Below are 17,445 nucleotides of genomic sequence, written 5' to 3' on the forward strand. Positions count from 1 at the left end.
AAATTATAATCCATTATGAAATCTGTGAGATAAATTAACAATGTCTCACGATACTGGTTATGGCTTACATTTTATATACACCTATTTGGACACAAATACCGTAATGTATGCGTTTTGCATTAATTTCAGTGTCAAATATCCATTTGTGTCAGGTTGTTGACAGGTTAATTAGTATTTCTCATTCATTTGGATGAGAAAGTTTTATAGAAATGAATTCCTCATTTAAAACAATGTGACAGTTGGTTGACACATTAATTAACATTTCTCATTCATTTGGATGAGAAAATTTCATAGAAAAAATTTTTAATTCTCATACTTTTGTCCAATTCTCATCGTTTTGAAAGAATTCTCATCCTAAATTTCCACGGCGACGGTTCGCTATCTCTAAGACCGCTATCTCTAAGGTTCGCTATCCCTAAGGTTCGTTATCACTAATTACGAAAAAGGTCCACTATACCTAAGGTTCGATATCACTAATTTTGAATAAGGTTCGGTATTTTTAAGGTTCGATATCACTAATTTTAAATAGGTTCGCTATCTCTAATTTTAAATAAGGTTCGCTATCACTAAATTAAAATAAGGTCCGCTATCTCTAATTTTATCAATCCCGGTATCCCTAAGGTTCGCTATCTCTAATTTTAAACAAGGTCCGCTATCTCTAGGGTTCGCTATCTCTAAGGTTCGCTATCTCTAAGGTTCGCTATCACTAATTTCAAATAAGGTTCGCTATCTCTCATTTCAAATAAGGTTCGCTGTCTCTAATTTTAAATAAAGCCCGCTATCTCTAATTGTATGGTCGAAGACATGGTCGAAGATCCATATATAGTTTTAATTTGCAATTCTTGTGTTCAGCTTTTACGCGTTGTCTGGGCACTATGTAGGTTGTCAGTTGCAGGATATATAGTATGTATACTAAAGAAGGACTTTTTTGAAAAGCTCTCTTTTTCATTCAAAGTTAGAAAATAAAGTCGTATTGTACCGAATGAGGTATGAAAATATGCAGGACAAAATTCTCTATCTATTGACTACTTTATCTTGTAATTTAGTTTTAGTGTCTTTAAGAAATGGCTTTTGGTTTAAGTGTTCGTGTACTTTTTGGGTATATTTTCACCCGTATAAACTATTAACTCGAGGGCGCTTTTAGAGATAGTGGGCCTAATTTTAATTTAGAAATAGCGAACCTTATTTAATATCAGAATATATATAGTGGGCCTTATTTTAAATTAGAGATAGCGGGCCTTATTTTAAATTAGAGATAGCGGGCCTTATTTTAAATTAGAGATAGCGGGCCTTATTTGAAATTATAGATAGCGGACCTTATTTGAAATTAGATATAGCGGACCGTATTTGAAATTAGAGATAGCGGTCCTTATTATTAGTGATAATGAACCTTAGGTATAGCGAACCCTTATCGAAATTAGTGATAGCGAACCTTAGAGATAGCGAACCCTAATTAATTAGGGATAGCGAACCTTAAACAAAAATAGTGATAACGAACCTTAGGTATAGCGGACATTTATTGCAATTAGTGATAGCGAACCTTAGAGATAGCGAACCTTCAATAAATTAGTGATAGCGGACCTTATTCAAAATTAGTGATAGCGAACCTTATTTTAAATTAGAGATAGCGAACCTTATTTTAAATTAGTGATATCGAACCTTAGAACTAGCAATCCTTATTCAAAATTAGCGATATCGAACCTTAAAAGTAGCGGACCTTTTTTTAGGTATAGCGAACCCTTTTCTCTATTAGAGATAGCGGGATTCTGATCTCCATAGACTTTACACGTTAGTGATAGCGAACCTTAGAGATAGCGAACCTTAGAGACAGCGATCCTTAGAGATAGCGGGATGTCACTATTTCCACTAGTGTATATTGACGAAAGAAGGGTAGGCTCAATTAATCGTCCCTGTCATTTTTGATCAAGGGAAAGGAAAGAAGGCAGGAAGAAAGAATATGAAGAGAAAGGTTGTTTTCTCTGCCCCGGTTTTGAACCACCGACCCTTCGTGTGTAGCGGACAAGACATGGGATAGCAAGCCATTAGCGTGACTGTTGCCCGGCCAACCTTTTTTGTATATGTGTGATTTGGGATGATTACACAATAGGATCAAATGTTGTTCTTGGCCTTGCAATGACTTTAAGCGAGATGTATAGCCTTATATTTTACCCCAAAATAATAATAGGTGTGGGAGAATAAGAGAGCTGTAAAGTGGTACAAGTGTTGAGACTGGAATAAGTGTTTGTAAAAGTGTGTTTTCTGGAAACTGGAACGCCTTTGGAGAAGCCCATCCCTGCCAATCGGAACAAAAATCAAGCTGTTTGAGACAACTTGTGTCACTATCCTTCTGTACGGTTGCGAGTCATGGGTAATCACCAAGGACATGGAAAATAAGATCAATGCCTTTGCAACATCTTGCTACAGAATCATGTTAAACATCAAGCGTGTGGATCGGATCCCAAATGAAACCATCTACAATCTGACCAACACCACTCCACTGATTGCCAGAGTCAAGATTCATCAACTCAAATTTCTCGGCCATATACTGCGTCTTGAAGATGACGAGCCTGTGAAAGAATATGCCCTTTATATTCCACCACATGGGAAGAGGAAACCGGGACGGCCGCGGACACTGTACTTACAGTATGTACAGCACCTCCTGGGAGATACTGAAGGGATGCTGCAGCCAAACAAAATTGTTTCGCTTGCCCAAGATCGCAACAGTTGGAGAAAGCTTGTAGTCGCCTGCTCCGCAGCCGACTGATGATGATGTTATATAACACCAATGGGCCTGAAAACTTTAGAATTCTGATCAGTGTGTTATGCACTTATCAAATGAAACCCCGGCCCCTGGGGACCCGGGGATGGCCGGGTCGTGGGCCGTGGATTTTGGCCAGTCCCGGACCCATCCGGGCAAAACTCTCAGCCATTCCCATGCCCGCCCGGGGCGAACATCCGATGCTAGCCGCTGCAAACCCCGGGTATTCCTCGGCCCAAGTTCCCGGCCCTGAGCATCGGATATAGGCCTGGATCTTACAATCGCGGCAATCTTGTCATGCGGGCTCAAAATTGCCATGACAGGTATTGCCATTTTGGATATTATTTAAAACATCCTTTCAACGATTTGTGATCAATAATCTGTATATTAACACAAGACATTGAATTCAATTTTTATATTATACACTTATAATTATTTTTTAAAGAAGAAAAATACAGCTCGAGAATTTATAAAGAACATGTACACTACTAGACTATGCCATAGTCTATTTTTGATAAATAAAAGCATGTTATTAATATAATGTTAATCATGATGAAAGCATTCAGTTGAACTCGAAATTATACTGATATTTATTACATCAAAATATATACTAGTATAAAATTGTTATGAAAATTTTATATAATTATATTAGTGACAGTAAAAGTAAAGTGTACGTAGGCTTATATTATTGAATGCAACATATCATAATGTCATAATTGTATTGGCACTTCACTGAACAATTCTGATTTTAAAATCTGCAAGTTTATTAATCGCGAAATTCCAGGTTAAAAATAGACTATGGACTTTAAATTTTAAACGGGATTTTGAGCGGGCAAAGTCCCTGACACTCATCACTGTCAATCACACTTGTTTATCAATCAAATTTAACCGCAAGCAAGTACAATACGCGCTCATGCACTTAGTGACGCGTTCATGCAATTACACAACACAATGGCGGCAGACTTGTGTACTATGTAGTTATTAATGGTAATGATAGGTACCCGGAGGATTTCAACCATAACGAGATCTGGGCGACCAATCACAAGCCAGATCCATTTAAAGATGCATTACATCATGGCCAATTTTAGTAGGCCAGATTTCCGACAATCTCATCCATAGAAGCTCATAGACAGCCGTGTTAAGCATCCCTGACCGCAATCCAAAGTCAGTAGTCCACTTGGGGAGCTAACAAACAGAGGGTGTAGGGTGACTGAAAAGATCAGATGTGAAAATCTATCAATTGTGCACACATTAATTAAATCAGAGTTTTAAGCTCAAATACAATACCCAGAGTATATGCAGAATGGGCAAGTGGACTACGGGGTAGTCTAGTACACTACCTATAGTATAGTCTTCCATTAAGTATTATGGCCATGTAGCAGTCGATCGCAGATGTCACAAAAGTATCATGGATTCTTTTATTATCACGGTAAGTTTTGTTTTTGAGTGTAGGCCTAAAACTTAAAATATTTTAAAACTTTACTCTCGGTAGGTGGTTAAAACTTTTTAAAAAATAGCGTAAAAAATAGAAACCAACTTCATTTGGCATAAATAAGCGTATAGCAGGCTCTCATTTGCATATGTGCATGTCAAGAAGCCAGTATGGTCTGGTTAAACATGCTAACTTTAGAGCCCCGCTAAATAGCCGATACATGCCCTACTGCAAAATTTTGAAACTACAGCCAAGATTTTGTTTTTAGAATGGATTTTAATATATGAACAGTTACATTAATGTGGCGACTCAGTGGATTATTAATATACATCCACGGCCAAGTGATAGGATTCCCCGGCCCATAAATGAAGGGCATCCTTACTAGCAAACCACGGCCATGTTCACGGCCCATTTTACTGGTTGGAAAAACCCGGGTACGTTATGACATAATCCCGGCCCTCGCCCGGGTAAAGTCCCAGCCCAATTTCCCGGGTTTTTGGCCGACGTCAACTCTTATACCAGTCCCAGCCAACACCCGGCTCCCCCCGGGACACATTTTGAGTCAAATCCCGGGTCACATGATGTCAAGTCCCGGACCATCCCCAGGGCCCCCAGGGCCGGGGCTGCATTTGATATGTGCATTATTGTGCAAGTTTATTTCCATCATTTAAGTTGTTAATAAATCAACTGTCGTGCATATTGGCTGCAGCAGGCGCTTTTAGCGATGGTTATAGCGTGGCATCTAAATCGATTCGTCTTCTCGTCTTAGGTTTTACATCGTTTACCCAACAAATCAATCACACCATTGTTTTAATAAACAAAGCATCTTCTTACACAGCTGTGACGTTAGTCACGGCTGTGTCTTTTTCTTACAGGTTCTTCTTTCTTTCTTTCTTTCTTCTTCTTCTTCTTCTTCTTCTTCTTCTTCTTCTTCTTCTTCTTCTTCTTCTTCTTCTTCTTCTTCTTCTTCTTCTTCTTCTTCTTCTTCTTCTTCTTCTTCTTCTTCTTCTTCTTCTTCTTCTTCTTCTTCTTCTTCTTCTTCTTCTTCTTCTTCTTCTTCTTCTTCTTCTTCTTCTTCTTCTTCTTCTTCTTTTTCTTCTGTCAACCTTTACATTTGCTCTAGCACTCACATGCTTACATCGATTTTGACCTAACTTGGTCACAATGATCATTGACCGTGCCCCGTGATTTCAACTAAAAATGCATCTTCTCCCACAACTTACGTATGACAGCGACGCCACTTGCACACATGAATTGTTATTAACCAGTGTCTATGTGGTGTACACAGATTTGGGGTCAAAGGTCATTAAGGGGTCACTTCCGGTATAAATCGAAATATCTTCAAAAAAATTTATTAGCTAAGAAAAACATAGGAGAGTGATGGTATGTTCACACATGAATTGTGTTTACCCAATGTATATATGGTATTTTTTTATTTGGGGTCAAAGGTCATTAAGGGGTCATTTCCGGTATAAAACGAAATACCTTTAAAATGCATCTTCTCCCACAAATTACGTAGGACAGTGATGCCACTTGCACACATAACTTCAAAAAACTTTATCAGCCAAGAAAAATATAGCACAGAGACGGTACATTCACACATGAATTGATGTTACTCAGTGTATACATGGTATTTTTTTATTTGGGGTTAAAGGTCATTAAGGGGTCACTTCCGGTCTGAGACAAAAAAACCTTCAAAATGCCCCTTCTGCCACAAATAACATGGCAAAGTGGTGCCACGTGCACACATACATTGACATTATCCAATGTCTATGGGGTTTTCATATATTTTGGGGTCGAAGGTCATTCAGGGGTGGTCACAAACGGCTGTGTTCGTGGGTTAGACCACAGCTAAGTCTAGTTTGTTTTATGTTTGAGATTGTTTTCACAGCAAATCAATTAAACCATAGCTTACAAAGCAGATACTAATAATGATCATAGCGAGATAAAGTCTTATTCAGATGTCATTTGACAGCTTAATCATCGCGTATACGCGCGCGACGTAAAGCGTGTGCATTGGACCTTGTGCAAATAATACGCGCTGGACGGCTAGCAGTACGCTTAATTTGTAAAAGGGAATCTGAATAAGACTTTATCTAATTATATTTTCAGAAGACAAGGTTGCTGCGTGTGCCACGTATGTGCTCGTCGACTGTTATTTTTGAAAAGTCCGCATCATACTACATTGTTTTCTAAATCGATTTCAATGATTTAAAAAAGGTTCTGGCAAGACTCTCAAAATTTTGGGCCTAATAAAAATTCACGTAGCTTCTTAAAACTTATAAATCAGGTACTACACTTTGTATGTCTACGAGTTGAAAAATTATACAAAATATATTTGTATTAGTGTGATAACTATTGGTATTTTCTAAGTTTAAAATTAAAAATTATATCATGTTTACTTTTGTTAGAAACAATAATGAATAGTCACATCATACAGGCGTATTTGAGCTTTGTCCTTGGGAAGTCTGACAATCCTTGGTAAGTCTGAAAATTTGATCTGATCTTCGCTCGCGATTTGTCCAGGGGCGTGTTTGAAAACCGGCACAGCGCCGTAGTAAAAACAAAATCCCCGACCCCAACTTCATACCCCCTGAGAATATAATGGTGCATCCCTTAGCACCACTGCCAAGGCACTATGAATGCTAAAGAGGGACAGGCGATGATATCTACGGTGCTACGTTGACTGTGATTAAATTCTTGAGGTTTTCAAAGATATATATTATATCAACACGCTTCTAGTGTAGTAAAATCAGATTTTGGTAGAAATATAGTCATAGAAAGACATAGGACTCTACCTTTCTGTTTGCTGTTATTTTAATACAAATTAATTATGATGTTATAAACTATACTGCTCCAAAAAGTATCCTTACACTTGGAAAAATAATCGCAATTTCAAAACTGAATCATATTTGGGTAAATTTGTTTTTTTAATAGATGCACTATCTAATCCTGCACATTATGACATCCCATTGAATCCAATGTGACTTCAAGTAGCAAAGTTACAAGGATTTGATTAGACGAAGGTCCAGTTTTAAAAGTGACAAACTGGCCTATTCAAAACTCCACGGACTAGACATCTGGTTTGAGAGTGGTAAATGGCTAATTTATGCGTGCCTTTAATTTAAAACAAAAGGAACAAAAGAAAACTGAAACAAAGGAGCTGACAAATAAAATGGAAGTTATGAAAAGTGCAGAGAAGTAAAAACTGAAATAAATACTGCTTTAAATAAAGCTATTCAATTGCTTGTAACTTTACTTCTTGAGATTACATTGGATTCAATGTGGTGTCATATTACCCCAATATGGTTCAGTTTTGAAATTGTGATTATTTTAAGTGTAAGCATACTTTTTTGATGCAGTATAGTATGATTCTTATGACTTGTAATAAGCGGTGATACATTTGCAAATTATAAAACAAAAACACCGGGTCATTATGTCAAAAACCCGGCGAGTGTTTTGTACCTACTACCTACCCAGCAAACACAAAACGTTTTCGACATCATTCGCAAAAGGTTAGAAAAGGTTGCCAGAAAACGTTTAAATGTCGGGTTATATAAAGGGTATATAAAGGATATAAAACGTTTTCATAACATTCAAAAACATTTTATGATAACTTACTGCAAATATTCTAACATGATGTTATTTAAGTGTTGATAAAATATTTGGCCAAAAAAATGTTTACAAAAAATATTTAACAATAACATTTTAAAAACATTTTACAAATATTTTTGTAGCGTGTTTTCATACAAAACGTTTTAAAACGTTTTCATGACCTTTATATAACCCGACATTTAATGTTATTAAACGTTTGTACCAAAACCAAAAACCCAAAATATAACCTGTATAAAACGTTTTTAAAACGTTTTGTGTTTGCTGGGTACTTTTATACTAGTGTCATCCATACTCAATGATTCAGACCATACATTTGAATGTACCGCGCTCATAAATTTGTATGCACCTGCTTGACATGCCCCCGTGAAGGTTCTTTTTATTGCATGTAAATATAATTGCTTATAAATGTTTACACCGTACGTGATTTTGAGACATATTTTGTTCCAAAATGATAGGAAGGAACGGTTTTCAATCATAATTTTGGCGCTTAGCAGATGGTCAGAGGCAAGCGTACTCATTATTTGTTCAAAGTATTCCAAATCTATGAATCCACGTGGCCTCTAAAATCACGTATTGACAGGCCAAAATTCGCGCCGTAGACATTTCGAGAAAATCAAATCACAATTAGGCTCGGCAAACAACGTCAAATTATTTCCTACACCCGAATACTAATATGAATTGGGGTTTATTTGAGAGGAAATATGGCTTTGAGTGCATGTTTTGATCAAAAAAATTCGACGGTTCAAGACTGTTTAAAAACAAACCAAGAATAATTGCAACTAAGCATTGCAAATCCATAACGGGCACTTGCTTGGATTTGTCGACAGGGGCTCGTCGTAGGTAAGCGAGCTTGGCCATGCATTAATCTTTGGTAATTTAGAGCTTTTGGAATCGTCTTTGGTAAAAACATTTAAAAACGTTAAAATGTCGGATTATATAAGGTCATGAAAACCGTTTTGTATAAAACACACTACAACAATATTTTTAACATGTTTTTAAAATGTTATTGTAAAATATTTTTGGCAAATATTTTTTTACCAAATATTTTGTCAACACTTAAATAACATTTTGTTAGAATATTTGCAGTAAGTCATCAAAAATGTTTTTAAATGTTATGAAAACGTTTTATACCATTTATACACCCTTTTTAACCCAATATTTAAACGTTTTCTGGCAACCCTAGGTTTGTTTACACATTTTCGCTATATGGCGGGTTGAAAAAAATTTCTTGAATGATGTCGTTTATTGTTGTCTTTATTCGGTTTCTGGTGATCATTGCATGTGAACGTCTCTCTATACATGTATCCGCTATTCTGCAAAGCTGTTTGATTTGACGGAATGGCAGACTTGAAGGCTTATTCAGTATTTTGAAGACATTTTGGTGAGGCGTTTGTTTATGCTGACCGGTATGTTCCTTATTATGCAGAGCGGGTGGTTGCTGTCTTTATGAACGTAAAGGGGCTATTTTTGGCCTCCATGTAGGGTCTTTATAATCCATCGCGCAAGTCAAAGTCAAGAATAATGTCTAAGTAATCAACAGTTTTCTTGTTGGCTTCAATGTTATGTTGAGATTGTTTTTGGAGAATATGTTGCAATTGTGACAGCAGGTACAAATCAACGATTTTACAAGTTTCAGCTCCGTCAAAGCTGTCCATGGTGACATCAAACTTTGAGTTACTGTGCTTGCACCATGCGGTTTGGTTATTTGTTATTGTGATATGATCATAAGCGGATAAAAATTCGAAGGCATTGGATAGTAGATCTCCAGTAATTGAAGGGTTAAACTGGCATACATCGAAGCCGATGAAGGAATGGTTTTGCTTATCTTTGATGTTTGCATACCATGAGATGACCTCATCTGTGTTCTTCCATTGGTTTAAGTTTATAGCGCTGATTACTTTTGAGTTTATGCGTTCCAGTATCCGCTTGCTGATTTTACCGATTTCTGGTTTGGATGGGTTAATGAGTCTACACTTGGGGTTATTGCTGAAATTTGGTTTATGGTCCGCCAAGGTTATAAAGGCTTCATTCTTTGCTGTTGTATCTATTCTGGTTTCAAGTTTCGTAGCAATGTTTTTGTCGTCTTCTGTATATCGATTTTTAGCTGATGCGGGTGCTTTCCCGGGTGCTTTCTTGTAGTCTTTGCCAAGTAACTTGTTGAACTGGTCAGGTTTAACTTTTAAAAAGTCGGTGGTTTTGTCTGCCCCAACATACAGGTGCTCATCTTCTTTTATGTTCTTAATGTCTGTTGACAGTTGCTTTTGTAACGGTTTATTCACATTTCTAAATTCAGTTGTTTTTGCAACGGTTTGCTTCAACACACCATCTTCGAATTTCTTTAGTTCTGGAACATGTGGCGGAGGCTTTATGGTTGGAAATCCATGAGACCAAATTAAGCGGGAAATGACGTCAATGATATGAAGCAGAGACGTGTCGCAAGTAGCGGATAGAACTGAATGGATGAAGCTCACTCGACAGAGTGCAAGGGGACAAGTGCAATCTAAAAGAGAGTGGTTATTAATGAAGAATCATGCTTTGTTTTCGGTACGTGCTATCATCGACGACTTCTCGTGTTTTCGGTATGTGCTATCATCGGCTACTTCTCGCTAGTATTAAGTTTCGCTTGTCCAAAAATAAAGTTCGCCTGTCCGATAATATAGTTTACTACTCTGAAAATATGGTTTCACGTGATGCGTTTCAACAAATCACAGTGCGCGATTTTTGAATAATGGATCGTGGAGGTATAGAATTCAAATTAAAGTAATGATGCCTGTCAGCATGAACGTGCAAGCAATGATCCGAGAATTATATTCAACTTGAGCGCTGCTGGATTTATTCGTCAGGTGTTCCATTTCAGTCTGTTGTTACTTACCAACTTACTGCACATTTATTCGATTCGCATATAACTGAATCCACTAAGTCATCTTTAGGATTGAAACCATCTTCTGAACAAACATCATCAGTTGCATTGCTGCTACATTCATAGCAATTTACATTGTTTTGTATATTGATTGCTTCTATCGGCAAAACTAAAATATAAAATGTGATGCGATCAAGCAAAATCAGTCGGAACTCGGAAATATTAAATTTTCAGTTTCCTAAAGGATAGTAAAAAGCATTTACAAAGCTGGATTTTACAGAAAACCCCATTGAAATTGAACAACCAGTTCCAAAGATTTGAGCAATTTAAGAGTTTCCAAAACAATAGGAAACAAAAGAAAATGTTTTCTTTGTTTGGCTATATCTCTAAATCAATATTTCCGAGTTCCGACTGATTTTGCTTGATCGCGTCACAAATTAGTGAAGGTAATTGAGTGGCCCAGTATAAAAAACGGCCCATGGCACATTTTTTGAAAAATAGAGGGCGCTGTTGAAAAATGTCAAAGGTCACCAAAGGTCATCCATACAAACATAACACATCATGAATGTAACTCGGGAACGATTTCTCCCAATGACGAAAAATGTACCATGGGCCGTTTTTATACTGGGCCACTCAATTATCGTTAATGTCACTTTAACATTGTCATCATTGGGAAGTTTGATTCTCCTCTCCCTTAAGCTCCTCTCCTCTCGTCTTCTCTCCTCCACAACCAACTCCAATCTCCATTCCATACGCCCGGCAATTCCCTCTACCTATTCCATATTCTAGTATATATATTATAATGTCCTTCTAGATTACCTCTTCCCTCCTCTTTTCCCAAACTATCCACCGCTCTTCCACTCTTACTATTCCCTACTCTTTAGTCTAGCCGAGCGGCGGCTAGACTCCTGTTTCCCAGTAGTTTCTTTCTTCTTCTTCTTACCTAGCTGGGGGGTTTTCAACCCCCCGAGCTAGGTACTGTTTTTCTATCCGATTCCTCTTCTTTCTTTCTTCTTTCTGGCAACAAACTTCAAAATGCTTCTCCTCCTACATGTTACACCCTACAATTACGTAACTTGCACATATGTATCGGCTATATCCAGTGCCCATAGGGTGCAAACGGAATTGGGATCAAAGGTCATTAAAGGGGCATTTTCGGTATTTAACCAAATATCTTCAAAATGCTTCTTCTGCCACATATTACATAGCACAATGATGTCACTTGCACATATGCATCAGCTACTCCACGCGCCTATAACTTGCACACAGAATTGGGGTCAAAGGTCATTAATGGGGTAAAATCTTACAATTGCATTATCTGGACATCTGTATGGGGTATGGGGCTTAAACTCGGTGACAAAAAATCTCATGACCAGGAGAACATTTTGCAGGGGTCAGGTCAAAGGTCATGCAGAGGTCAAATTTTAAAAATTGCATTTCCTGGACAACTGTAAGGGGTACGGGGCTTAAACTTGGTGATAACAAACTTAATGATCAAGGGAACATATTGGAACACTTTGCAGGGGTCAGGTCAAAGGTTAACTGGGGTCAAATCTTATAATTTAATTTTCTGGATATATGTAAGAGGTATGGAGCTCAAACTCAGTGACAACGAATCTCATGACCAGGGGAACATTTTGCAGGGGTCAGGTCAAAGGTCATGCAGAGGTCAAATTTTTCAAAATGCATTTTCTGGACATCTGTAAGGGGTACGGGGCTCAAACTCTATGACAACAAACTTAATGATCTGGGGAATATTTTTGAACACTGTGTATGGGGCAGGTCAAAGGTCATCTGGGGTTAAATCTTAGAATTGTATTATCTGGACATCTGTAACTCGTGTGGGGCTCAAACTCGGTGACAACAAACCTCATGACCAGGGGAACATTTTTGGAACATTTTGCAGGGGACAGATAAAACACCAACATGCCCCAGCTAGGTTTGTGGTCTATGACCACCATTTGCCACTAGTTCTTCTTCTTAGTCTAGCCGAGCGGCGGCTAGACTCCTGTTTTTGGGCGATTTCTTTCTTCTTCTTCTTCTTCTGTCAACATTTAACCTAATTTGCTCTAGCTCCTTCATTATTTGACCGATTATGACCAAACTTGGGCACAAGCTCCACTACCCCAGCCTTTACATTTGACATGACCCATTTGGGGTCAAACGTCATGCATGAGTAATTTTGGCTAAAAATGTGATTTTTACCAAAAATGCTTCTTCTCCTACAGATTACATGGTACAGTAATGAGATTTATACATTGACCTTGGCTATAGCCGGGGCCTATGGGGTCCTCACAGATTTGGGGTCAAAGGTCATTAAGGGGTATTTCCGGCACATAACCAAATACCTTCAAAATGCTTCTTTTCCTACAGATTCTATGGTACAGAGATGCGACTGACACATATGCATTGACATTAGTTGGTGTCTATGGGGTCCTCACAGATTTTGAGTTCAAGGTCAAACAGGGGACAAAATGGTTGATTACTGAAAATCACTTTAAAATTTAATATTTTCTGCATATTACGTGCTGTGATCATCAGAATAATGCCAAAAGGGCTCTAGCATTATGTTCATATACGATTGTAATCAGATTTGGCTTAAACATGGAGGAGGGGTCTGTTTTGGGGTCAAAAGGGTAAAATTCTAAAGTTTGTCCAATTTAAATGAAAATTAGTATATGTGATCTTGATATGATTCAAAATATATTGGAGGTCATTTCAAGGTCACCAGAGGTCAACGAAAGGTCAAAAGGGGTCAAATTCTAATATTTGTCCAATTTAGATGAAAATTAGTATATGTGATCTTGATATGATTCAAAATTTATTGGAGGTCATTTCAAGGTCACCAGAAGTCAACTAAAGGTCAAAAGGGGTCAAATTACAAAGTTTATTCAATTTGAATGAAAATTAGTATATGTTATGTGGATATGATGCAAAATGTGGTGAAGGTCATTTCAAGGTCATCAGATGTCATTTCAAGGTCACGGCTAGACTTCGCAGCCTTACTAAGGATGCAATATATCTAGTTCTTCTTCTTCTTTCTGTCAACATTTAACATAATTTGCTCTAGCTCCTTTATTATTTGACCGATTATGACCAAACTTGGGCACAAGCTCCACTATCCCAGCCTTTACATTTAACATGACCCATTTGGGGTCAAACGTCATGCATGAGTAATTTTGGCTAAAAATGTGATTTTTACCAAAAATGCTTCTTCTCCTACAGATTACATGGTACAGCAATGAGATTTATACATTGACTTTGGCTATAGCCGGGGCCTATGGGGTCCTCACAGATTTGGGGTCAAAGGTCATTAAGGTGGTATTTCCGGCACATAACCAAATACCTTCAAAATGCTTCTTTTCCTACAGATTCTATGGTACAGAGATGCGACTGACACATATGCATTGACATTAGTTGGTGTCTATGGGGTCCTCACAGATTTTGAGTTCAAGGTCATACAGGGGACAAAAATGGTTGATTACTGAAAATCACTTTAAAATTCAATATTTTCTGCACATTACGTGCTGTGATCATCCGAATAATGCAAAAGGGCTCTAGCATTATGTTCATATACGATTGTAATCAGATTTGGCTTAAACATGGAGGAGGGGTCTGTTTTGGGGTCAAAAGGGGTAAAATTCTAAAGTTTGTCCGATTGAAATGAAAATTAGTATATGTGATCTTGATATGATTCAAAATATATTGGATGTCATTTCAAGGTCACCAGAGGTCAACCAAAGGTCAAAAGGGGTCAAGTTCTAAAGTTTGTCCAATTTAAATGAAAATTAGTGTATGTGATCTTGATATGATTCAAAATATAATGGATGTCATTTCAAGGTCACCAGAGGTCAACCAAAGGTCAAAAGGGGTCAAATTGCAAAGTTTGTTCAATTTGAATGAAAATTAGTATATGTTATGTGGATATAATGCAAAATCTGGTGAAGGTCATTTCAAGATCATCAGATGTCATTTCAAGGTCACGGCTAGACTTCGCAGCCTTACTAAGGATGCAATATATCTAGTTTCTTCTTTCTTCTCATACCCCACCCTCATTTTTCTCGGTCCACCATGTCCACGAGTCTTTGGAGCTATTTTCTAACCGTCTCCATCTCTGCACCGCTCCACTCCCAACATTTCAATCTACTTCTCTCCATATTCAAGTAAATAAATAAATGTATTGCTTACGATAAATGGCGAGCAGCAAATATCCTGGAGAAAACATTTTCTACATAAATAATACGCAATCCAAAACAGTTAAATGAAGAAAATCTGAAATATTAAAAGAAAAGAATAAATTGATATTCTTCACTTTAGTAAAAAAAATAAAAACATTATAATTTAAATCTAATTACTTTGTAAAGCAGGCAACAAGCTATTGGCAACAGCGACTTGCAAATAGGCATGTCTTCGACAATATAAATCTTACAAATAGTATATCTGGGCTGAACACACAACTATAAAAGTAATTCATTTCTACGGTACGCTACGGGTCAGCGGGACGGCTTGGGACAAACTCACACCACTCTTCGTCATACATACATTCTCCGAGCCACATTTCCCTAACATAATATGAAATTAAAAAAAGGAAATTTAGTTCGGCAGAGGTGGGGCTCAAACCCACGCTGCACTGCGCCGCTATCATGTATACAGTATCGACATATTATCAGCGCGTTAGACCGCTCGGCCACAAGACTTGTTGGTGTCAATCGTGAAAATTTAAACATATAATCGCAACTTCATTACTTCAACATACCACGTGACAAGCAAAGACAGAAAACGTACCATATTTTGGAATTTTATCTGCTTAAAACATTAATGTGCATTATAATAAAGTTACCATTATTAATATTGTTGAATTCTCAAGCGCATACAGACAATTAATACGAGGGTCCTATGATACATACACAATACATAAATCGATTTTGATTTCGGCCACATGCTCTGCAGGACATCGCGTCGGTTGCGAGGTATAGAGCCTATCAGCCTACCATTTTTCTTGTAAGACGGTCTGATTTTTTGCAATTTATAGGAAAAGTCCACGTAGGTCCCAAAAGTTTCTTTCAGATATTAAAAGATTAGATTCCCATATAGACGAAAAAGTAATCTTTAGTCGTGACCTACGTAAAATTTACATAAAATTTTCACCATCAATAACTCAGAAAAAATTCTCTGCCTCCTAAACCACATAAATTATTTTAGCACAATTGGGTATCACGAATCGTTATATATGATGTTCAGTTAATATTCATGTATTCTTTTATACATAGGATGCTTCAGTTTTAACACAAAAAATATTTCATTGAAAACCCCCCACTCGGCGATTTCAAAAAGGTTACCACGCTTCCCTAGAATGTGCAATAAATTAGCATTAAAATTTTTCTTATTTTAGCAGCATTCTAGAAACTCTTGCGTATAACGATCACTGCTGTAGGACAAACTTAGGTTACAATGTGGGGGTGGAGTGTTTGATCCAAAGAGCCAGGGGACAATCATGTTGCCGTGCCCAGGGGACAGCAAAATGTAAATCCGGCCCTGATTGAAGCACTACTTCGATCAGAGCGGCAACCTCTTCTTGGCTACAGGTCCGGGCTGAAACAATGTTGTTTCAAGATGCGCACCCAGTTATCAGAGTGTATACGGTATTAGTGGCGAAAAACACTTTTATCGCGGATCGACTTGGGACTCTCGATTAATAGCCAGTCTTCTCTTAATTTCAGATGTGCTATATACCGATGTTATTAATCCCGTGTTAATCATCGAACCCAAGTATTCCAATTGCTTCACCTCCTCAATCCTCAGTCTCCTTTGTGTTCAGGACCAGGAGAAGGCTTTTTACCTCACTGACCTCTTTGATGCGCTTCAAGAGATCAATCAGCTCTACTTTGCTGCTACAAATAAGAGTGGTATCATCAGCGTACCGCAGGTTAGTGATCCTGTACCACCAAACTTCACTTCACCTTCAAACCTTCAAAACACCAAACTGGATGAAATAAAATATATTAGAAAGCTGAATATCATCATTCAGGCTGGTATTATAACAAATGCGTCGAACTACAACTTCTCAGAGCAAATCAGCCGTGTTTGATTGCATTTGTCTACTTGTTTGAGGTTTTTATATTGATCAGCGATTGTTTGGTCAAAGCTATGAAATTAAATAGTATATAGTAAGCGAAATTCATTCAAGTAGAATAGACAAATTGGATAAAGAGCGTGGGATCTATTACTAAGCGGGTAAAGTTCACGACACGCTGAATCCATTATCATCTGCCATGGCAAAAAGCACCGATGCGTTCATTGGTTTTGTCCACTTGCTATTATCTAAACAAAAATTAAGATAAGGGTTACAAAAGGATTAATTATACCACACAATCTTGCAATTTTCACACAAACCATTAGCTTTTGTAGTATCACCATAATTTTAGATCGTAATTTTGAATGCATTTCCCGTAGATTTGTTTTTGACTAGTTCAGCTTTACGTTTGTTTCCTGTGAGGATACGATTGCTAGTAAGTTATTAAATCCATTCAAAGCTGCGCTGCATACAAATAGAATACACTATCATAACGTGAATTAGACGTAATCCGTAAGGAGTTCTCTCTAATTCCTCTGTCTCTCTAACTAAGTACAGAAGTCCGTTCATACTACCGCCGCATTTGCAATGCGGTGCGTTGCGATGCGGTGCGTTGCCGCACTACATCGGACTGCAAACTACTGCATTGCGATATCGCATTAAAGTTAAATACATTTTAACTTGGAAATGCGACGAGTTGCGTTGAG

The sequence above is a fragment of the Amphiura filiformis genome, unplaced genomic scaffold (assembly GCF_039555335.1).
Source record: "Amphiura filiformis unplaced genomic scaffold, Afil_fr2py scaffold_160, whole genome shotgun sequence".
Lineage (NCBI taxonomy): Eukaryota > Metazoa > Echinodermata > Ophiuroidea > Amphilepidida > Amphiuridae > Amphiura > Amphiura filiformis.